The sequence below is a fragment of the Oratosquilla oratoria genome, chromosome 19, assembly GCF_046742065.1.
Source record: "Oratosquilla oratoria isolate Oo_2021 chromosome 19, ASM4674206v1, whole genome shotgun sequence".
Lineage (NCBI taxonomy): Eukaryota > Metazoa > Arthropoda > Malacostraca > Stomatopoda > Squillidae > Oratosquilla > Oratosquilla oratoria.
Window position 1 is genome coordinate 33,008,594 of NC_134795.1, and position 25,000 is coordinate 33,033,593.

General features: G+C 43.5%; 1 protein-coding gene across 11 annotated transcripts in view; it reads left to right on the forward strand.

The window, feature by feature from the left end:
* Window positions 1-25,000, forward strand: part of LOC143035824 (uncharacterized) — a 125,402-nt gene that overhangs the window by 9,821 nt on the left and 90,581 nt on the right. Inside the window, exons 2-3 of one of the 11 annotated variants that reach the window (XM_076202840.1) lie at window positions 18,837-18,937; window positions 21,116-21,182. The exons of 9 other annotated variants lie outside the window; for them this stretch is intronic. The gene's annotated coding sequence lies outside the window, so the exon portion shown is untranslated. The remainder of the gene's footprint in view (window positions 1-18,836; window positions 18,938-21,115; window positions 21,183-25,000) is intronic. One more of the 11 variants, XM_076202839.1, reaches the window with a different exon arrangement.

Below are 25,000 nucleotides of genomic sequence, written 5' to 3' on the forward strand. Positions count from 1 at the left end.
GGAAGGGGCTGTACTTTCTTAGATGCGGTGAGGCGACGGTTCCTCTTCCTCCCTCCCTTTCCTTTTTCCCTCCTCCCCTTCCCCGTCCTTTACCTTTCCTTTTCTTTCTCTCATGTCAGTCCTTCCTTGCCCTAACTCATCCCCCTCCCCTCCCCATCTCCTTCCCATCTACTTCTCTCACTTTCCTCCACCTCCTCCTCGTGCCTCCCGTTTTAGTGCGAGTGTATCGTATGGTGACCTTGAGACGAGTGGAGGAGGAGTCTGCGGCGGTCTTGGACGCGTCTAGAGTCTAGAGGGGCTGTGTAGGGCGGTGGCGGTGGCGGTGGCGGCTGGATCACAACTCTCCCGCGCAGCGGTTCCTTTTCTGCAATGGCGTTGCCTCTCACGACATTTATTATTATTATTATTATTATTATTATTATTTAATCCCTTGAAGTCCCAAGAATTGAATGAAATCGTCTGACGTTCCCCTTAGAAATGGGATCACGTGCTGGTTGGCGTCGAGTGATTTTTTTTTTCTCGCCAAAATGCGTGACCTGTCTTCTGGGCCGTATGACCCAGGACAACCTGGTAGATTTTGCACAAGCCGATGCCAGATAACTGGTGGGGGGAAACCCATCCTAACACTTCGGGTTATGGTTGTTCATGGACCTCCATGGCTGGATTGTGGCATAGAGTCGTAGACTATGACAAAGCTGTTTCAATCTACGACAGAGTTGTTGTTTTTATATATATATACAAAAATGGCTCTACTTATTTTCAACCACTAGTGAATCCCCGCCAGCTTAAGGTAAACAAACGACGGTGCGCACCTATTCCATTATTCTCCTGTATGGCAACACCGGCTTGCTTCGAGAACTCCACGGGGTGTCCACAACCCTCGTACAAAGAGAGGGAACACCGCGTATCTTCACCCAGGAAGGAACCCAATAAGTCTTGTCGCATGACCTTGTGACAACAGTTCCTGTGTGGCGACCTTGTGTTACGAGAAGCAGGCGTCCCACACTTGTCCGGTCGAGGCTAAGTGTGGGGGAGGGTGGCAGAGGTGGCTGTGTGTAGGAGTAGGGCTGTCGTCTGGGCTGCTGGCAGCTAGCAGGGACACCTGCTCCCGCTTGCGGTTAGGCAACCGGTCTTTCAAGGGGCTTACGCACGCAATGCGTATGTGTGTGTGTGTGTATATATATATATATATATATATATATATATATATATATATATATATATATATACACACACACACACGAGTGCGTTTCACCACGGGCTTGGAGCACGTACTTGTCTCGTGATCGACATGACCTTTGATCAATTGATAATGCTGTGGGCTTTTACACACACACACACACACACACACACACACACACACACCTCCCTTTTGCTTAAGGCGGTCAGTATCGACTTACGGAATTGGAGTTTGGTGTGAACTCTGTACCACAATGTGGAAGCCCGTGACACTAACCTACACCAGTATGTGTATGTGTACTTGGCGTCTCTGTGTTGACAGCTTGTAACAGTATTGAAGGGTCAGCTGTGCATTGAAGATAACACGTGACTTCTCTAAAATCTTCAATTCGGTGACTTTTTTTTTTTTTTTTTTGTATCCCCAGGACTCATGATAATTCCGTCTCTTCATTAGCCAGCACAAAGTATGTAAAGTGCGTTACCGTAGCGAAGGCAGGAGAGGCTGATAGACTAATAAAAAAAGTCTGAGGGTGGGGGGCGAGTGAAAGTACCACCCGGTGCGAAAGGGGCGGTTCTCGCCCTAGATACAATGACTTACTTTATGCATTTCATTCAGGCTTAGAAGAGGTGATGTTTATTACACTTGTTGGGGACTTTACCGGTCGAGACCCCCCATGTCACGCACCCCCCGTCCCCCATTGCTGGAATATATATATATATATATATATATATATATATATATAATGTTATTGCCCGCCCCTTAGCCAGAACAAAGACTATAAATACGATTTTCCGTCAGCCAAGATTTCGAAGTATTCCTGTCACAGGGAATCACGAGTACCCAAGATTCATCGTGGACTAGTGAAGGAGTGATTCTCCATGCAGGGCCCCGAGGCCCCCATATGATTCTCAAATGGTGTGAGGAGTGCAGGGTCCCCTTGTGATTCTCAACTGGGGGTGCAAGTTCCCTTGTGATTCTCAACTGGGGGTGCAAGTTTCCTTGTGATTCTCAACTGGGGGTGCAAGTTCCCTTCTGATTCTCAACTGGGGGTGCAAGTTCTCATGTGATTCCCAACAGGGGGTGCAAGTTCCCTTGAGATTCTCAACTGGGGGTGCAAGTTCCCATGTGATTCTCAGCAAGGGGTGCAAGTTCCCTTGTGATTCTCAGCTGGGGTGCAAGTCCCCTTGTGATTCTCAACCGGGGGTGCAAGTCCCCTTGTAATTCTCAACAGGAGGTGCAGGGGCTCCTTGTGATTCTCAGCTGGGGGAAGTTGAGGCCCCCCTCGTGTGTGTGTGTGTGTGTGTGTGTGTGTGTGTGTTTTCGCCGTGGTGGTCCCTGCAGAGCTTTCCAAGAGAGTCAGCAAACCGAGAACAAGTAGAAGTTGGTGGGCGCCTTGCGAGTTTATTCAGATGGAAGAAGATCTCCAAAAGACGAGGAAAAGCATCGCATGCGTCCTCTCTCTCTCTCTCTCTCTCTCTCTCTCTCTCTCTCTCTCTCTCTCTCTCTCTCTTTCAAGGACAGGGGTTCCCAAACTTTTTGTTCCTCTGTACCCCTGTAGAGTTCCGTGCACCCCTAAAAGTTAAGGGAAAAGGGGTAAAATTTATATTTAGATATTATTCTGTTATGAAATCTGAATGTGTAGACTCCATAAGAATCTTGGTGAAAACATCAACAAACTAAACTCGGTAATTTATACAATATTTTGATCCACGTCATCCCTATCTTTTCAATAATTATTCATAATGATCATTACTAAGTAAAAGTACACAAAAACTATTCAAAACGATATAACCCAAACTAAACGGTACTAATGATATTAATACGAGGGGAAACTTAGCAATATCATAACAAAGATTGTGTACAGGTGTTTTGAGTTTGATCTGCATTTTGATTGACTTCCCGGCAGCGCTGGAAATTATGACTCACAGAGCCATGTTGATGGGAAAACAGCACTCGAATAGCCAAACATGGCCCCTGAGAAAAGTGCAAATATACTCCTGGATGGAAACTCCTGCTCTAGGGAGTCCATTCTCTTCCCCTAGGGGGGGGCCCAGCCCCCCACCCCCTAAGGGAGTTGGTTAGCAGACCAATAAATATAATGTATAGGACTTGGCACAGGCCTGGCAATTCCGTTCAGTCCTGAAGTGATTTCAGGTGAGTTGGAAGTCTTCGTAGACTAGCCTCTTATGAACTTCTGTCTCCTGACCTCTGTCTACTACTTTTGGGTCTCGATCCCCCGTGGACCCCTGCTTGATATGAGCTTCGAATGACCCTTTTGCTGCCTAGGGAAGAGGCGGGAAGGGGAACTTTATCAACGTGTCCTTCCTGAATCTCTCTCTCTCTCTCTCTCTCTCTCTCTCTCTCTCTCTCTCTCTCTCTCTCTCTCTCTCTCTCTCTCTCTCTCTCTCACGGTCCTTTACCACCCAGGGGTTCCTCTGGCCAGAATAAAAACCCCTGGGATTAGCCAGAAGAACATCCCTAAGGGTTTCCAAATTCACCCCCCACCCCACCCACCAGGGAACGTTCGAGGCTGTCACGGGATCTGGTTCTGGAGTTCGGGAATCGCAAGAACGATCCAGTTCCTCTCGAACTCGACTGTCGAACTGACGAGTCGACTACTCTAACCACTTGACCGCCTCGACCTCTCCCCCTCCCCCTCCCAGCGACACACATCATAGCCTTCCCTGCGAGGAATCGATTCGCCGGGGGCGGGGAGTGGGGATGGATAGGGGGCCGGGGGGGGAGGAGGGGGTAGAACATTTATCGATCGACTGTAGTTACTTCTTGCATTGATCTAAGCCCCCCCCACTCCCCGTGCCTGCGTCGATTGTGCACCGTGTCTTATCGACCTGTGGGCTCCGACCCGTCGATTTGTTGTTGTCTGTCAGCTGTGCGGCCCCGCCCCCCGGGGGGGGGGAGTCGAGCATAACAATGCCACTTTGTCCCGACGCATTGAAGGTATACCGATACTTTGGCAAAGATCTTTTAAACGTCAAGTCTCTTTTCATGTTGACAATGAGTTTTCGATTTAGTATAATTGGAATGGTTTCAATTCTGCTGGACCGCCGGCCTAGTCTCTAAGGAACAATACAGCCTTATACTAAATGTGAAAGTGTTTGTGGCCCAATGCAGGATCTCTTGTCTATCCCCTTAAGAAAGATGCAGCTTCTGTGGGTTACAAGTGGGTAGCCACGAAGATGAATAAAATCACCTGACGGCAGCCAGGATAGAAATGGACCAGCCGATGTATGATACAGGATCAGTGCTTCCGACTGGGTGGTCATTTATTTTCAGTCTTCTTTTGCTCGGTTGGGTTTTATTCAGCGTTGGCCACACTCGGATGATTTATTCCTCTGGATGACGTCAGGCGATTTTATTCAGCCTAAAGGAACGTCTCTCTAAGGACGGAGTTGAGAGTTGTGTAGTCAGTAATGTTGGTCTTTCTATCTCCAACTCTCTCTCTCTCTCTCTCTCTCTCTCTCTCTCTCTCTCTCTCTCTCTCTCTCTCTCTTCCCCTCTCTTTTTCTCTCTTCAACTGGACATCAAATTCCCGTCACCAAACACCCATGTGACACACGACACCTGCAGCAGGCAACCTTTCGTTTCATTTTTGGAAAAAAAAAAGTATTTTTCGACTCCCGGCTGCTCCAGAAAACTCCATTTTCCTCATGTTAGTTTATATAATTTTATTTCATTTTTCATTTTTTCTCGTGTCTGGGACAAGACCTCGTTTTCCAACGAAGGTTGTCACTGACAACACCTGCCTACACCTGCATAACGAGTGTGGTGTTACAAAAGGGGGTTGGGGTGAGAAACACTTGTTGGACGCACAAGGGACGAATGACACCCACAAGGACACCTGCGGGCAGGTGTTGGTAGCAGGTACTGGTGTAGTGTCGACCCGCATTAGGTCGGATCACGGACAGGACTGTTCGTTTTGGGAGGATAGCATGTGGTGAGCAAGTGCCCAGTGTGTATGTATTCACCTCCTCGGATCTGCTGCAGCCTCTTTTCGAGACAGCCAGACACCACCCTACGGCAGTGAGCTCAGAGCTCATTATTAGCAGATCTCTGGGTAGGTCTGAGACCACTCACACTCCACACACCGGGAATGCAAGGTCACAACTCCTTGACTAACGTCCCGTACCTACTCGCTGCTAGGTGAACAGGGGCTACACGTGAAAGGAGACAAACCCAACTTGTCTCCGCCCGGCCGGGGAATCGAACCCCGGTTCTCCGGCTTGTGAGGCCAGTGCCTTACCAATCCGCCACCGGGCCGTGTGTCTGTCTGTGTGTGTGTGTGTGTGTGAGAGAGAGAGAGAGAGAGAGAGGGTTCATCTTCAGCCTAGTCTCTTTGTAAATACACTAGCCCATTTCTTGATTTATTACATTCACATCTTACTTATGAAGGAGACAAGTTTACTTTAAGAGAATTTGAATCGATGGAGGTTATTCACATGCAAATAACTCCTTGGTTGGTCAGGCTACCTAGTCTGTAACATGCACGAACGCGCGCGCGCACACACACACACACACACACACACACACATACACACACACACACACACACACACACACGTGTACAGGTAGACATTGTGTTGTGTAAAACTTGTATATGGTTGACTCTGTTTCACCTTATTATGCCAGTGAACCCTTAGGATATCGACGAAAGTGTTTATCAGACTGTACACACACGCGCACACACACACACACACACACACACACACACACACACATTGTCGCATTGACCCGCATGTAAAGTTTCCACCACCTTGCTCCCCTCCCCCCCCCCGCTCTACCATCCTCCCCCATTACCAGCATCCATCCTTTTCACCCTTCAGTACTTTCCCCATCCACCACTTCCCCCTCCTCCTCCTCCTCCTCCTCCTCCTCCCTCTACCACCATCCTCATCAACTCCCTTCCACTCATTTCCTCCTACCGACACTCATTCCCTCCATCTCCTCCACCTCCACCCCCACCCCACGCCCCCCCATCATTCCCCATTCTTCCACAGTTGAGAGAGAGCCGGAGACTGTTTTCCTCCCCGCCCCCATAAATAACCACCCTTCCCCCACTCCGTCACTGAGGGAGAGTAAATCTTCTCCACCGCCGCGGGAACCATAATTCCTCCCCACACTTCTTCCCTCCCCCCCCACGTCACTCCCCAACATCCAAAGCATCCCCCAATTCCCCATATTGCTCCCCAGAGATGTTATTCACAAACTTCTCATGTACAGTCGAGGTTATAAGTACCAAGTGTGCGTGTGTGTGTGTGTGTGTGTGTATGTATGTATGTATGTATGTATGTATGTGAATAAGAGTACAGAAGTCTTGTGTACTAAGGAAGTTTCGTCTTAGTACACGCGTGTGCATACACACGCACGCATATAGTTCGAATCCCGCCCAGGGCTGAAATGATTTCAGTATCGCTGCGCTGCAAGTCGTTACTCCAACTCTCGTGGGCAAGGAGTTGGGTGTGTGATGTGCGTGTTAAGGTCACAGTGGTACCCATATATCGGTCATATATGAGCTCTTCCGGGAGGGGAATAGCTGTCGATCACGAATCCAACACGTGATCCAAGACCATAGTGAATCACATATACATACACACTATAGGCGATTGGCGATGTCTGACATAGTACGGATACGAATGTCATTGATTACGGTGACGTCACGTGTCACGTGACCAAGAGAGTAAGGAAGTCGAAACCGGGAGGTTTTCCAAACCTTACGCCCGGAAGCTCAGTGGCCGGAACCCCCCCCCCCTCCGCCCCTCATTCGCTTCTCGGTCTTTTGGCTAAGATCAAAGTGTAGTCCATTGCCGAGCCCTTGCTTGCCCCTCCCCACCCCCAAGCCCCGTTATCCCCCCTTTACCTTCGGGAAGAATTAAGGCGAACAGTGGCGTAGTTTTTCCCTAAGGCTTGTGCGTGTGTGGGTTTAGATATAGATTATCCCTGTTATATACACTCTGGAAAATATTGTGTATGTGTGTATATATATATATATATATATATATATACTGTATATATATATATATATATATATATATATATATATATATGTAACTGCGCTACAAAGATGTCTGCAAGCGTGACATGAAAGCCCTGGACATCAACACTGAGAACTGGGAAGAGGTAGCAGCCGACCGCAGCAAATGGCGCAGTGTTCTTCACAAGCAGCTGAAATCTGGAGAGGAAAAAATCCTGACCACATTCGTAGTGAGAAGAGAGCCAAACGGAAGGCACACACCCCAGCAGCCACTCCAACAAGCCACACATGCAGCAAATGCGGCCGAGACTGCCACTCCCGCATCGGGCTCACCAGCCACAGCCGTCACTGTCGCTAGCAAAATCATGACTTTCTCCGGCGCAATATCCATAGTCGATATCGACTGACGGAGGCCTACTATATGTATATATATATATATTCATATATATATATATATTTATGTATATATATTTATATATAATATATAAATATATGTATATACATATATATTTATATATATATATCTATATATGTTTATATATATATATATATATATATATATATATATATATATATATATATATATATTCTGACCCAGGGCAATGGGCAAGATGCAGGGATGACCTATCATCCATGAGGAGCCAAGAAAAGAGGGAGGGAGGGGTGGTGAATGGGAGTGGAGTGTGTGGGGATGACATGGGTGGGAGTGGATTTGTGTCTTTTGATTTTTGGCTACCTCCCTTGTAAGGGCGAAAAAGCCCTTGGTATATGTATGTATGTATATATATGTATATATATATATATATATATATATATATATATATATATATATATATATATAGTGAGTCTGCTCCAGGTACTGTTCCAGCAGCCAGTATTAGGGCCACTTTCAGTCAGCAACAAGCAAAGTGTATCATATTATGGAACTATCATGCTCTCGCTCGGCAGATTGGTGGAGCAAAGTTGGCAGAAAAGGTAGATGCAAAAGTTTGTCAGCCCTCCCCCCCCCAAAAAAAAAAAGGGGGGGAAGGGAGCAAGATGGGCGGGCAGCACACGTAGCAACATCAGAGCCAACTTGCGGTGTAGATGTCTTGTCCATCAAGTTTGAGATTTTGTTTTATTTATTTAATAGTTTGTTTATTCATGCTTTATCTATTTTTTATTCATTTTTTATTTTAGTTTTTATTTGCGTTTGTCTATATCTTAGTTATCTTTTATACGTATTTTTTATGTATTTTTTTAATGCCAATATTATTTTTTCTTAGTTTTGACTCTAGGTAAATACACAAGAACTAGTTATTTATTTGATATTTCCCTGTCGCCATAACTAATGTTTGACTCGTTTACTCCGATGAAAGGGAGAAATTTTGTTCACTGACGTTCCTACTAAAAAAGGAACAAAAATAAAGTAAAGAAATGTGATTTGACAATGAGTATAGGTGATTAATTATGTAGATAGATGTTGCCATACATGTGTACAGTTTAGTCCATTGATTTCAAATATTATCTAGTACTCAATTTTGTTACAGTTATCGTTATTATTGTCGTTGTTATTGTAAAATCGACAATACACCCGCCCGCCCCCTCATATTATCTCATCACCTGAAAGGGCTCTCTTTAGCTGAATAAAATCGTCTAGCGTGTACCATAATAAAGCATATGATGGGCTGACCCCTTAGGGAGAGAGAGAGGGAGGTAACGGTGGTAACCTAGGAGATAGCATAGAGGTCTCCCCCTCCCCCCACCACCACCGTGGATGTTGCTGGGAAAGGTGTTTCCACCTTGGTGGAGGGTAGCCTTTATTGCTGGGCAGGCACGGCAAAAGAACAAAGGCCTTTCTTCCAACTGGCGTGCTGACGTACGGTCTGGGGAAATATCATTGGGGGAAGGGGGTTGCAGGTTGCCAAGTTTGGTTTTAGAGGGACTAGTTGTAAGGATACGATATTATTATTATTGTTATTATTATTATTATTGTTATTATTATTATTATTATTATTGATAATAATATTGTTGTTGTTTCTATTAATGTAATTGTTTGTCTATATTGTCATCGTTAGTCATGATCACTATTGATGGTCATTATTATTAACAATTATTATGAGATATGATATGTTGTTCCTGTGTCATTTCTTGTTTTTAGTTTTTATTCATTTATTTGTCATTGAGAACTTGGAAGACTAAAGATAATTATAACGTAGTGCTAGTATTGGCTAACCCCGGTACACAGACAAATGCTCACAAGACATGCTCACACCCTTAATGGGAAATAGAAACAAGTGCTCACATTTTTTAAAACTAATCATGTTAATACCAGGCAATTATTTTATATACATTGAGGACATTTTGCACTTACAAATATGTACAATATCCATAATATTAAATGTTATTTAATAGGTAGTTAAGTATATACAATATAACTGCAATTTACAGACAATGAAACGTGTACATCTGTCCAAGGAGGGTACAGTGCCCCGTCTCGGTTAGTCGTGATAGTTTTCATCTTGAGTGAGTTGTGAGTAATTCACAACGTGGCAGGCTTATATACTGACCTTTAACGAGCTCATATCTAGATGAAATTGCTCAAAATACTCCTCACTATTGACTTAAGGACTGTTCAAATAACTTAGGAGAACATAAGACAATGAACAAAGCTTTGAAAAGAGGTGTGATAGCTGTGAACTGTGGTATGTGTGAAGTGAGATGTGAAAAAATATTTCACTAGACACACGAAAACCAGTAAAACTAAATAAACACTGTTAACATTTCTAAACATTTGTTTTTTCCATTAAAGGTGTGAGCATTTGTCTTGTGAACACTTGTCTTGTGAGAATTTGTCATGGAACCCTTGAGCCCTGTTAGTGATTTGGCACAGTAGTTATAGTGTGTGTGTGTGTGTGTGCACGCGTGCGTGCGTGTAATGCCTTCGGCAGTCCTTGAGCTTGCGAGGATAGTAGTGAACCTCTCTTAGGAGGAGCAGATGTCAGAACTATTCTCGCCGCAACATTAGTCCTTGGGTCGAGCACGGTAAAGTATTATTGACAGGATGTGCTTATAAGACACGAGTAGACTCGTTATGGTATTATGATGCGTTACAAGAACGTTGGTATCTGTGACAAATGACCTGGTTCAAGTCCCAGTTCACCACTGTCTCCTTCAGGTGCTTGGGCGAACGATCCTGGCGATGTTTACAAAATGCCGAAACGTCCCACGAGACGCTCCCGTGGTCACCCTTAGGTCCCTCTGCTCTGGGGTGGGTTCCTGCTGGGATTCTCGTTGGGGGATGTTGTGGGGGAAAGGGAGGATTACGGGAACAAGGGGTAGTGGTAGGGCTGGTGAATTGAACAGATGACTGGATGAGGGGAGGGGAGAGTAATGGAAGGGTGGGTGGGTGGAAACATGGGAAAGGGGAAAGAAGGATCAGGTGATACAATTATAGGGAGCATTGGTAACACGATGGGATGCAGTGGGGAGCAGATGTCTTCATTTATTCATTTGTTTATTTATTTATTTTCAGGAAGGTAATTGATGGATTTCTTCAATTTTTTATATGTTTTTATTTTCTATTAATTTGATTTTGTTTTATTTTCAATTTGTTTTATGCCTTAATTACTGTCATGAGTACAAATCCATAACAATCTCACAAGACAAAAGCACACACCCTCAGTAAGAAAAAGACAAATATTCACATTATTTCTAGTATACACGTTACATATAAATTAGCAACAACAACAAACAAATATATTTTAGTTTCCATTTTCGTGAGAATTTAGTACGACATACTCGTATCTTCAGTGGATTTAATGCCAATGTCTTGTTTGAGAATATCTCCATTTTAAGGGCCTCTCAGTGTGAGAACGTAATTATAGACGTCATGAAAAATGGTACATAGATAAAACATAAAGAATTAAGGACTAAATTACTGTAACATATAGAATATTAGAACAGGTCACATCTGATGGTATTTGTACGTGTTAGATGTACCTAGAACATTGCTGAGTGACTGGTCCGTAGGGGTTTCACGAAAATCCACTAAAATATAAACTACATAAAATCGGTGCCTTATATGGGGGTCACAGTTGCTAAATAATATTAGGTATTTCATTGCGGAAAAAATATCGCCTGCATGTACTGCAGTAATCAGTGCACGTTGGAAAAAACTAATCAGGTTTCAGGACTTTGACTTCTGTTGTATACCAAAATTGAGGCGAGTTGGCTTGTTAGGTCAGGGCATGACGTCGCACGCGAACGGAGAGGAGGGGCTTAATGAAAGAGGCTATAGAGGTCAAATTCAAGTGCTCTTACTATACTCCTATGGCAGTGTGGTTTAGATAATGTCTTGCACCTTGTCATCCCGAGTTCGATTCCCAACTATACCTGGTGGTTACTATAATAAATCGACTCGGGGTAGGGGACGGAATGCCAACCCCTCATGGCTGCACCTCTGTAGTGAGTCCTTTGAGGAGTTGAAGCTCCTCTAAAGATGAATAATATCGCCTGGCGACCCCCCCCCCACACACATACATCTTCTGTGGGGTCGAGATTTGAAGATATTGATGCGAAAAGATAGGCCGAACAGATAGTAGAGGTATGGAAGATAAGATAGGTAGATAAGTGGGGAGCCTCTCATTTCTAGAACTGTGATAAATTAGGGATCTTTTAGATTGGACAAGCTAGTTAGTTGGTCGTGCTTATGTTATTAAACAAGTTAAAAGTTAACTAATACATATGGATCTTGGTCAGTCGTAGCATCTGCCCTGAATTGCTATGCTCACTCAACTTGTTCAAGATTCCCGTCATCTCTAATATTTAGGTTTACTCTGACCTTGAGAGTTGAAAGTTATTTTGGTTTTACTTTTATTCGTCATCAGACCTAATTTCCTTGTTCAGATTTCTCAGCATATCTTGCAGTCCTACTGTTTCTGAAATGAGAATAATGTCGTTCGTAAATCTAGGATGATTAGTGAAATACTAAACTCTAAACCTTTCATTTCCTAACCAAACTTTGAAAACCTCTTCCCGGGCAAACTAAATAGTTTCGGTGAAATTGTATCGCCTTACCGCAATCCTTTCTCGATCTTTATCTTTTCTGTATCTATACTGTATGTTCTGGAATGTGATTTTTTTTCTTTTCCTCAGAGGATTGGACTGTCTTGCAAGGAACAATTATCATTATCATTACCATTAATATTTTTTTCGCCCGCCTGAATGCTTTTCTCAAATACTGGGGATCCACGAGCTAAATGGTCTCATTCTGACTTACAATCCCGTAATGGTCCTACCGTTGTTCTGGCCACAAGTATGGGTGCCTGATTTTATCTGTTTGTTGTCGTAATACGCCTTGGCACCTTGTGCCATCAGCGACCTGATTTATTCAGCAGTTTCGGATCCGTTCTTCAGATAATCAGTCACAGTGAAGGGAGAGGAAGGGAAGGAGTGGGGGAAGGGGTGTGCACTTAACCCTTCCCCCCCCCCTTACCCCATCACCTCGAGTGTTCTCCCCCTTTCCCCCTCGGGTGTTCTCCCCCTCCCCCCCCCGTATAGAATTATTGATTACATAAGATTTATGCGGTTATTTTGTCTTAAAAAAAGGAATATGCGTGTCTGTGGTCCGTAGGGGTTGGGGATTGGGTGGGAGTGGCTGGGAGTTGTAGATGGTGAGGAGCTAGTGAAAGTGTGGTGTTGGTGTTGATTTTAGAATTTGGGAGACAGTGATTGTTTCGTCCTTCTTAAGTTAGGACAAGACTGATTGGTCGGCAGTCCCAGGGTTATAGAAATGTACAGATACAAATAATATATATATATATATATATATATATATATATATATATATATATATATATATTTATTTATTTATTGTTATTATTATTATGTTGTTGTTGTTGTTCTGATAATGTAGCCGACCCAAAGCGACAATTTAATCATTCCCTCTTTCTCTTCTGTTTGAACACATTTCCAGCTTATTTACTTAATATGTGTTTATTTGTCTCCTTAATTCATTTTTATAGCCAGAGTTGTCAGAATACAGTGACAGCATTATGTTATTAGTCACAAAATTAAGGGCACTGGAGGGAGTGGAGGAGCGGTTGAGGGTTGACAGTTCGATTAAACGAGAAGTTGGGAAGCGTAGAACAGTAAGCTGTTTTGGAAGGGACGGCGGGGGGGAGGTGGGGGGATTATGGGGGGGGGCTTAGATGATGAAGGAACTTGTTAATGGGGTGGGGTAAGGGATGGATGGGGGCTCTAGTTAAGGGGAAAAAAGGAGTAAGCCTCAATAGTTTGGGAGTCTTAGTGTGATACTTTGAGTTCTTTGGCATTGGGAGTACTTCACTCACAAACTCACAGGGAGAGGTAGGGGAGTAAAATCGTTTGGCGCGAACCAGAATGAAATATTTGAAGAACAAAATACTTGGGATGATTGTGTAGAACCATTGCAATGTGCAAATGACATTTGGTATCCAGAGATCGAGTACCAGTTTTCAGGGTTGCACCCTGATTTTTTTTTTTTTTTTCTTTTTTTTTTTTTTTTAAATCTCTGCCTCTTAGACAGCACTGAAGTCCAGGGGTTCCCCTCCACCGATGAATAAAATCGTCTGCCGGCAACCCCAGTAAAGTGAAAGTACCACCTATCGTGGAAGGAGATTAAGGGTCCTGCACGCGGCAGTAAAGGAAGGATTACAGCCTCGCTTTCTTGTTCTTGTTTGTCTTCTTTTTCACTCTTCCTTCCCCTCTTTTCTACCTTTTCGTTCATCTCCTCCTTCGCCTTGTCTATTTCTTCTTCTTTTCTCTTCTTCCTCCTCCTCATTTTCTCTTCTTCCTTTTCTCTTCCTCCTCCTCATTTTCTCTTCTTCCTTTTCTCTTCCTCCTCCTCCTCATTTTCTCTTCTTCATTTTCTCTTCCTCCTTTTCTCTTCTTCCTCCTTTTCTCTTCCTTCTTTTCTCTTCCTTCTTTTCTCTTCCTCCTCCTTTTCTCTTCCTCTTTCTTCACTCTTCATCCTCCTCCTTCGGTTTCTTCTTACACTTATCAAGAGCCGCGTTCGAATCCACTGTAACTGACGACCTTTTATTTGCCCTGTGAGGCAGTCTGTGCACATAGGGCAAAAGTGGTCTTGGCCTTGAGTTTAAGTTTTTTGGCGCGAGCTCATATCCTTTGTAATTTGGCTTAAAAAAAAAAAAAAAATAACGGAAAATACCGGAAATAACGGTCACCGGCAAAGAATCCATTACGTCGTGGCAACGTGATTGGCGCTGCTGATACGGTGGTGGTGGAAGAGGGGAGGGTTGTGATATCCCCCCAGTGAGGGGGGAGGGCTAACCTAATGCGGTCATGAAGCAAGAGTGAACCTGGAGGCTTTGTTGGGGTACCAAGCTGAGGAAAGTGACCTTCATCTTGTACAGAGAATTAGAGGGAGAGAGAGAGAATATGCAAGAGGGGGAGCAAAGGTTCAAGCGAGTACATATGTGGCTGGGGGGGGAGGGGCTTGGGTGAGGAAGACGGGGCTGGGGGAAGGGGGCTGTGTGGGTGGTGGAGAGAATAACACCTTTGGGTGACTGTAGAGAATGTAAGGACAAGGAAGGAGTGGTTGGGAAGGGGAGAGGATGTAGTGGGAATAGAAATAGAGAGGAGTGGTGGGTTCATTCAAACTGAATAAAAATCGCCTGGCGCCAGGAAGAACGGGGAGATGGGGAAGAGGATAGGTAAGGTTGCTGGTAAGGAGCAAGTACGGTTGGGACTTGTTAGGATGTCCTGGCTTGTGTACACGACACGAGGGATGGTGGGAGGTGGAGGTGGAGGTGGGAGGGGGGGAGGCTTGGGGGACGCAGGAGAGGGACTCCGCACTTGTCCCGACCACTTAAAAAAAACTAAGCACCCCTCACCTCCACTCCTTCCTTTCCGTGCTCTCTCTCTCTCTCTCTATCTATCTATCTATCTATCTCTACCTCTCTATCTCTCTCTCTCTCTCTCTCTCTCTCTCTCTCTCTCTCTCTCTCTCTCTCTCTCTCTCTCTCTCTCTCTCTCTCTCTCTCTCTCTCTCTCTCTCTCTCTCTCTCTCTCTCTCTCTCTCTCTCTCTCTCTCTCTCTCTCTCTCTCTCTCTCTCTCTCTCTCTCTCTCTCTCTCTCTCTCTGTCTGTCTGTCTGTCTCCCTCCCTCCCCAGTGTGTATGTGAACTTCATTTTATTTTATTGAATGCTTCCCGTGGCTCTCGCCCTGGCCTTCTGTATCTTATCTTGGCACCGTCGGCACTCACTCGTGGCACCGGAAGGGAAACGTCGTGCGCCAGGAGGGCGAGTGTGCCTCCTCCTCCGCTTTAATTCCTTCAGTGTGGCGACGATGACCACGTGGACCAATGAAATAGTCTGGTTTTAGTCGGAACAAAATATATGAAGGATGCCATCTGAGTGGGGTTTTAGACACGCGCACACACATACACACACACACACACACACACACACACACACACACACACACACACACACACACACACACACACACACACACACACACACACACACACACACACACACACACTCAAGGCATTTTCTCCCATATAAGGGGGTGGTCAACCCCCAAATCATGTTCACTTAAAACCCATTGAATTAATCCTCCTGTCTCGGCGCCTCTGGGATGAGGGGTCATCCCTATCTCCCGTAACACGGTTTGGACCGAAATGTAGTGCAGCGAGGCATAGCTCTTCAAGAACATGCTAATGGTGCTTAAAATGTGATTTTGACATCAGGTGATCAAAATCATCCAGAGTCTGACATTGTATTTTTTTTTTCTTTTTTTTTAAGTTTTTTTTTTTTAAGTTTTTGATCCCAGGCCTTTTTATTCAGCTGACATCCCGTTTGACTGAAATTGTATCTCTCGATCGAGACCCCATGGAAGACTCCGTAGGCTGAATAAAATCGTCTGGTTTGAGCCTGAGTAGAATTGAAATTACGCAGCGGAGAGCGACAGTGTTTGATGTGAAAACACGGAAAGACTGGTGCATGGTGGAGGCGTACCGAATGCGAAGATAAGAATAGGACAGCTGAGTTCCCTGCTTCAGTACGATAACGTTTTATATATTTCCTTTCATCTGACGCCAGGCGATTTTATTCAACAGAGGGAAGTACTCGGGTTGAAGGGTTTGAAGTTATCGTCGATATAATAGATAAGACTGATAAGAGGATCGATTATTCTTTCGATGTAAATATTTATATTTATATTTTCTATGTCACTAGGCGATTTTAGTGGGGTTTGCCAAAGAACTGCCTTTTGCATTGACAAAGGAATTGAAGAAAAAAAATGTATTACAGTATATTATCGCTCAAGTTTTATGTAACTGGACAAAGAAAAAATAGATAAAATGTTAAACAAAAATATTAACTTTTTGATTCGCTTGGTGAAACGACTCGGCGATAAGCTCTGCGTTTTTTATTTTGTTTTATTTTTTCAATTGAATATTTATTTAATTTGTGTTTAAATAAACGAGGACGTACAGTCACGTTCTGAAATACTGCTTGCACCTTAGCAACGATAACGCCCCGTTCTACCAATGTGTGTACAAATATATATATACTGTATATATATATATATATATATATATATATATATATATATATATTAATTTTTGTTAAAAGACAATGTTTTTACTGTTTAATTTTATTTTCAGTGTAATATTTACAGTAGGAAGTGTGTTTTGTTTGTATAAAAATGTGAAAAATACGGAAGAAAGGATTTTTTAGACTTAATATCATAAGGTTATTAAAAATCTTCAACGTGATTGTACACTATTGTCGACTTTTATACAAACATTGTATAATTAGTCGTTGGGGGGAAATTAATAATGAGGAAGATTGGGAGAAGTAGAGTGGTGGTGGTAGTTGTTAAAGAGTAAGATTTTTTTTTTTTTTTTTTTGAGGAGGTGGGGTGGAGGTAGGGGGAGGCCTAGCAGGGAGTCTCGTTAATTTTGAACTCTGATCCCCCGGCGAGGCTCTCCCCTACGAAGTCCTAATTAGAATACATAGGGCTGCTTCTTCGTATCACAACACAGAAGTAATCTAACAACATTGGTAATGATGATGATGATGATGATAATAATAATAATAATAATAATAATAGTAATAATTAGTGAACGCCTTCGGAAGGTCGCGACCCCCAGTTTGGAAATCGTTTGTTTAGCTTTCGGCCTCCTGGTATTGGGTGGTGATGTACAGTATGTTGTCATAGAAGGAAAAATCCTGAACGGAAGGCTGTACTGTAGTTCAATTCGAAAGAAAATAATCTTATTCTTTTAATGTCTCCATTGATAAAAGATCACTACGTGACTGCTCCTTAAGGATGTCACAAAAGTTTCTAAGATATCAATTGCGTGAGGTCATTACCCCGTGCTAGGTCATGTGGAGGGCGGCGGGAACAAGGGAGGGATTAAATGATATGTTTGAGGGATTTGGTGTATGGAGGGTGGAGTGGAGGAGGCGTTGGAGGCGTTGGCGCCACCACTTAATGAGTCTATTACACGCGAAATGAGGGTAAACAAGGAGGGGGGCTGTCGGCGGGGCTGGTGGGGGCTGTCGGCTGGGGAGAGAGGATGAGGGGGTCGGGTAGGGGGAAACCAGTGTTGAGACCTGGGAACGCCCCTTTTGACAAAATTAATAATGATAATGATAATAATGTGGATAGGAGGTAAAGAGAACACGGGATGAGGGAAATACTTTTATTCCTGACTAGTTTCGCCTGAGTGGCTTCTTCAGAGGAATGTTCCGTGTTCCCTTTACTTCCTATCCACAGTCGTCACAATGTATACACAATGATAGTAATAATAATAATAATTAATAATTATAATGATAATAATAATAATAATAGATGGATGAATAAATAAATGGAAATTGTCCCCGTCTTCTTATTTCTTCTTTTCTTTTTCTTTCTCATCGTCTTATTGTCGTCTTTTCTTTTTCTTCTTTGACTTCTTTATTGAGTACATAGAAGCTAAGTCATTCATTTAAATGTAAACAATCCCGATGTTGCCAAATATTCCTTACCCCCCCCCCCGTTCCCATGTAAACCAGACTGTACTAAGACAGACTTTCCACTGTGTGGAAGTGAACTACCTCACCTGAAAATATTTAGGTTTAGCGGTTAGTACGTAGGACAGGTGGGCAACCTTTCATAGTATGCGTGCCAAAATCATCCAAAACTTTGTTGATTTATTTATATGTATATTTATTTTTTAGTCATCGTAAGTATTGAGAGATCATCTTCACATTGTAAAAAGTCGCACTGGAGTGGTTAAATGAAACTGTATTGTAAATGTGATAATTGTAAGTTAAACAAGGTTGTATGTGAAATTTAGTGAATTTTTATCTAAATGTTGTTCTACCTTGCTTAATTGGTGGATTTCCTTTTTAAGCATTTAAATGTAATCGTAATTGTCATGTAACTTACAATCAGATCACTTAAACTTGCTGTTTTGAACATCACAGCTTTAACAATAATGAAATATGCTGTATAACAATGTAGTTGAATTTGGATTTTGCTTTTTGATGATCAGTTTCAAAGAAAACAGGAAAGGATGTATGAAATGATGGTGAGGGTGATACCCTATATATGTAATTTATATTTTGTTGAATTAAGATACAAAAATCAGCAAAGAAGTTGAATATTTATGTATTTAATTATCTTTTCCAGGTAAGCCTAGGGTTTCGTGTGCCGGGAAAAATAGCTGGCGTGCCACATTTGGCACCCGTGCCAAGGGTTGCCCACCCCTGACCTAGGACAACTAGTAACTAGTGAGTACCATCGAAACTAGTTCCTTTTCAAGGGATGATGCTGAAACTAGTTCCCTTCAGGGGTATCATCGTCCTTTCTGGTACCCCGTGGTACCATTTTCCAAGTCTGGTAACGTGCCTTGTGCAAACAGGATTTGCCAGCGACATCAAAAGAGCCACGGAATTAATGTTGACAGAGGGTCTCTTTTGAGTGCCACGAATGCCAACACGTGTTGTCAGGCCAGATGTGTCACTGGGCTGTTTCCGCCAGGCGATTTTATTCGTCTCTGTGGGGCTCCTCGGTTGCTTGTCTCGACAAATACCTTTCGTACCTGTTGGTTCCTTTCTTTTTATTCCTGATGCTATCAGGCGATTTTATTCATTGTAATATACGCCCCACCCCAAAAAAAAATACAGGCACTGTCAATAAATAAAAACAGTCCCATCTTAGGTCAGAAAACATCAATTCATACATACAGAAAAACAATTCAGTCTCCCACTGTACATGCTACAAGTAACCGTAATCATTTCCCCCCCTACACATCCCCCCTTTTGGTAGTATGGCATCCTGGTACTCTTACGGGTACCATCCTGAGCCCCCGGTATGACAACGCATCACCGGACATACCGAAGTCATTCGGTATTCAGTTCGGCTAGAGCGAGCTGCGGGTGCCAGAAGGTGCCAGGCAGGTGCTGCCCGATATGGTAAGCAGGGCGTCAATATAGACCCTCTTTGACGGGACCAAATAATGGGTCCAACCCCACTTGATTCTGTCCTGTAGGCTGTACGGTTTGGAAGCGACCAAAATTGGTGTGATCAGCAATATGGCAATATCCTCAGCAGATGCAAAATAATTTTACCTAAGAAAATAGGCGTTGTTTATTCCGTTCTCTTGCTTCAATATTGTAGGTTGTTCGACTTGGAAAAAGTTATTTGATCACTAATATGGCAATAACCTCGGCATAGGCAAATTTTAGTTTACAGCATATTTGGTATTTGTTCTGAAAATTATCAAAGCTGTACTTCTCATCAGTATGTTATGCTGTTCAGTGGTTGGCTGATGCAACAATATCCTGAGCATAGGAAATTTTAGTTTATAACATATTATGCAGTTTGTTTTAGAATACCATTGAAGTAGTCTTCAGTCTCTCTCTTTCTCTCTCTCTCTCTCTCTCCTCCCCTACACCTTGAGCTAAACAGGAATGACATGGTTAGTAAAGGCACGTTATTGTCCTCAATGATAGAAGCGCTGGTTTTCAATGACAAAAACACTAAAATTATTGGTGAGTAGATCTACCTGATCATTAGCACTACGCCTTTGTCGTCCTATACAAAGAGTACCAAATCTAATACCTCAGTAGTCCCCATATTTGGCACTACGAGTCCGACTATACCTATGCTGGCACTGTTGTCTGCGTTGTTGAAGGGGACTGGCCTACTTCAGCAAAGGTAGTTATAATTGGCACTGTAAGGAGAATGCCACTGACGTGGGGTCTGTAGCGTTGCCTCCGTAGCGTTGCCTCCGTAGGGATGATTGTGTCAATTGTACCCCCCTATAGCATGATGATACTCTTTTTATCCTTTATTCTGGCCAAAGGCAGGCGATTTTATTCGTCCAAGGGGTGGTGGTGAACAAGAACACACTTTGCTGGGTTTCTATTGAACGCAGGGAGATTTTGTTTAACTGAGAAAAGAGGGTGGGGGTTGTCACTGTTAAGGGGTTGACCAGTAGCACTGGGCTCCCCTCGTGATCGATATCATCCATCCCTGGGGAGTGCCCAACGTAAACATGACCATTTTCACCATAGGGACAAGCATCACGCCCCCTTTCTCCCGCATTTCATTTACACCATTGGATAACACCAAATTAACACGAGTTGTTCACGGGAGTGTAGGTGTGTACAGTAGATGTGTTAGCGAAATACGTGTATGGACATAACCTGCTATGTATACGTGTACGTGCATACATATACATACATACATACAACATACATACAACATACATACATACAACATACATACAACACACATACATACAACATACATACATACATACAACATACATACATACATACAACATACATATACATACATACAACAAAAGGTCTTCTCCCCTTTTGTAAGGGGGGTGGCCAACCAACCCACTCCCCACCCTTCCCAAACCCATCCAATATCCATTTGTTTTCCGTTTATTTTAGCTCCTTGTGGATGAAGGGCCATCCCTGACTCCCGCCCACTGCCTGGGGGTTGCAGTCCTGCCATAATGTAATGTAACTTTTTGTTTTTGTCCAGGTACAATCTTGATGTTTGTTTTAAAATCTTAAATGCTTTAAGGGTGGATCATCTTCAGTAACTACAGGGGCATTCACCCTAGCGTCCACGGTGTGTGTGTGTCTGTGTGTGTGTGTGTGTCTGTGTGTGTGTGTGTGTGTGTGTGTGTGTGTGTGCGCGCGCGCGCGCGCGTATAAAATCTTGGATCTTCCCTATAAATCCCTCCCCCTTCTTCTCCCCCATACACTCCTTTCTCCTCCTCCTCCTCCTCCTCCCTCTTCTTCCTCTCTTCCCATGCTCATACCTCCCCCCCCCTATCCCGACCCACCCCATTCCCGATCTGCCCTCTAGTCTGGAATTCATATTTTCCTCGGGGAAAGGGGGGGGGGCTCCTCTTTCCGTCCTTGTTATTGCTGCATCCCAGTCCCGCGTCACCACCACCACTACCACCAACACCACCTCCTCCTCCTCCTTCATTACTACCACCATTAACCACCTCTGTCACTACCATTACCATTCACCATTTCCACCACCACATCAGCTACCATTTCCACCACCACATCAGCTACCATTTCCACCACCACATCAGCTACCATTTCCACCACTATAACCATCATTACCACCACCACTAATTCCACTACCATTACCACTACCAACGCTACCTCCTCCACTTCTACCTCAGCCTCCACCTACCACCACCACCACCATTTCCACCACAACCACTTTCACTATCACCACCTCCCCATCTCACCAGTGCCGTTTCGTTGGACCCTCCTCCTCCTCCTTTCCTTCCTCCCCCTCCCTCCCTCCATCCCAGATATCACATACCGTCATCCGTCATCTGCCCCCTACACATTTGGCCCCCTGTCATCCCCCCATCCCCCCGTCAACTCTGCTCTTGTCATTTCATCACCTTACCTCATCATCCCTCCATCTTCCCCCCTTCCCCCCTGTCCCCTCTTCGCCTTAGGTCCTCTTCAACTCCCCCACCCCCACCCCCACCCCCGTTTTCTTCACGACACTTTCTTCTGCAGAGGACTCCAGAAGGGTAATAAAAATCACTGGACGGTACAGAGCCACATTGGGTGAGGACCACCCGGTATGGAAGGGGTTTCCTAAGTCTTAGGTCGTCAAGTTGACCCAGCCTTCCCCCCCTCTCCCCCTTCCTCCCGACTCTTTACATAAACACAGAACCACTTAACCAACATTTACTCATCAATTCTCACAACTTGTGTGTGTGTGTGTGTGTGTGTGTGTGTGTGTGTGTGTGTGTGTGTGAGTGAGTGATTGGTAATGCTGTTTCAGTTATGATATCACCACTGCGTTTATTACGATGAACAGTTCCCCCACACATGTGGGCCTCCGTCTATCCCGACGAGGGACCCCAATGTGTACATCAAGTCATGTCGATGTAAACACTTTGCTACAAAATCTTCTTCTCATAGGGACTAATATGTGGCATGACGTCGGTGACCCCCAAATGAAAGAGACTCTGTTGAGGAAAAGGGGTCAAATTTTTCAATAAATAAATGGCAGAAACTTTTAGCTCCCTATGCCATTGGTTATACACAAAGAGATGTGGATGGCCAATCATCAATGTCAGTTTAAGTCTCTGTCTAAGTCAGTAGGACAGCAGTCAAACTGGCAGAGTAGACTGCAAGATACTTAACAGTTCTATAATGTATAAAGATTACTTTAGTCCAGCCTCCTACAAAACACACTCTACAAGCATGGCAATTTTACACATATATGTGATAGAATAAGAATATAACAAAGGAGATAATCACGTTCAGTGGTACAAGACCCAGTAGGCTAAACATGTAATCATGTACACTTGCATGATTTACATGTACACCGGCCACGATAACATGTACATACTAACATGGAGCGGAAGGAGGGGGACGTGTTAGAGCTATGCTCATGGGGCCCTGTCTCTGCCTCCACCCCGTGTGTGTGTGTATGTGTGTGTTCACATTTGATCACGACCCCTCCATTGTGGTCAATCGGCCGTGCATTGTGGGACGGGAGGGTTGACCTAAGAGGTCACGCTGGGAGGTTAGGTCACCGATGGACAAGGGGTGGGGTAGGTCAGCTGAAAGGACAGTTCAGCGATAGAGAGGAGTTATTCACTCTTGTTGAATGTGTAGGAAGACAAGACTAAAGGAAGACAAAAATATAATATAATTTATATAGAAGACAATGGTGTAACGAAGACAATGGTACAAGGAAGACAGTGGTATAAGGAAGCCAAAGTTGTAGGAAGACAAAATATAGGACAATGAATATAGGAAAACAAAGGTATAGGAGTTTAATAGATATATTAAAAATGTATAAGGAAGAACCTGTAGGAAGACTGATATAAGGAAGATGTACTTGAAAATGGAAGGCTAAGCGCACAAAGGCTATGTATTTTTGTGTGTGTATATATATATGTGTATATATGTACATGTATATATATATATATATACATGTGTGTATATACGTGTGTATATACATGTGTATATATACATGTGTATATATACATATATATATATATATATATATATGTGTGTGTGTATACATGTGTATATATACATATGTATATATACATGTATATATATATATATATATATATATATATATATATATACACAATATACATTTTATCAACCACAATACACTCCGCGAGTCACTTGATGATGGCTTAGAATTAAAATGTACTGTGGTTGATAAAAATGTATATCTGTTCACTGGGATCCGTTCAGTGTTGTCCACACGCACACACACACACACACACACACACACACACACACACACACACACACACACACACACACACACACACACACACACACATACACATATATTTATATATATATATATATATATATATATATATATATATATATATAATGTTCTTTGATGTGTTCCACAGTTTTCGCTCCTCAAAGGCGTCCTCCCCCTCCCTCCCCCACCCTCCAGCAACGGTTCTATCTCGTCGTCGTCGTCTATCCTGGGGCTTGAAAGTCAAGATGCTCTCCCTCACAAGCCACCATATCTTAATATTCTGCCTCTGCCTCTGTCTCCACCTACCTCCGTTCATGCTTCCAGACTTGCCTCCTCTTCCTTTCCCCTCCTCTTTCTCCTCCTATTACCTCTCGACCCAACCTCGCCGGCTCCTACAAGCGTCACCATATTCTACTGCTGCCAACCGAATGTGCGCTATTGCCTTTTCTGCCAGTAGTAGTAATATTTAATAAATTACCTGGACAGTTATTCTTATCCGGTGTGTACTGCACCGGTGTACTTGGTTTTTTGCATGTGGAAAGAGAAATATATGGGTCGTGTGTGTGGGTGTACGTAAAGAAGAGCCAGCGGAGTAAAAAAATATAGGTGAGGGAAAACAACCAACTGGCAACTGCATGATTGAACGATTTAAAACCCAAGGGGAGAACTGCCAATGAGCACGGAAATTTATCAGTGTAATGCGCCGTTTCATATTATTTCGTACTTCAGTTGTTTTGAGACTATTGTGTTTTTGAATAATGTACATTGTTATGAGTGTGTTTTACTTGATAAAATGTAAAATGTGACAACACAGTGAACATTTATGTAGCCTAATTCCACGGGTGAACGTAAAGAAGAAAGATATTCTGGAAGTCTCTGGTCTGTAGTATCGCCACGGTCGTCGGCCAATGGGAGAGTACATCAAATATCCATCAGCCAATCAGCTCGAGCCATGCCGTTTCCATGGTAACCTCACCAGATGGCAAACGGATGACCAATGTAGGATAACCGTATTCTTTATCACAAGTTTCTTCGGTTTCCAACCC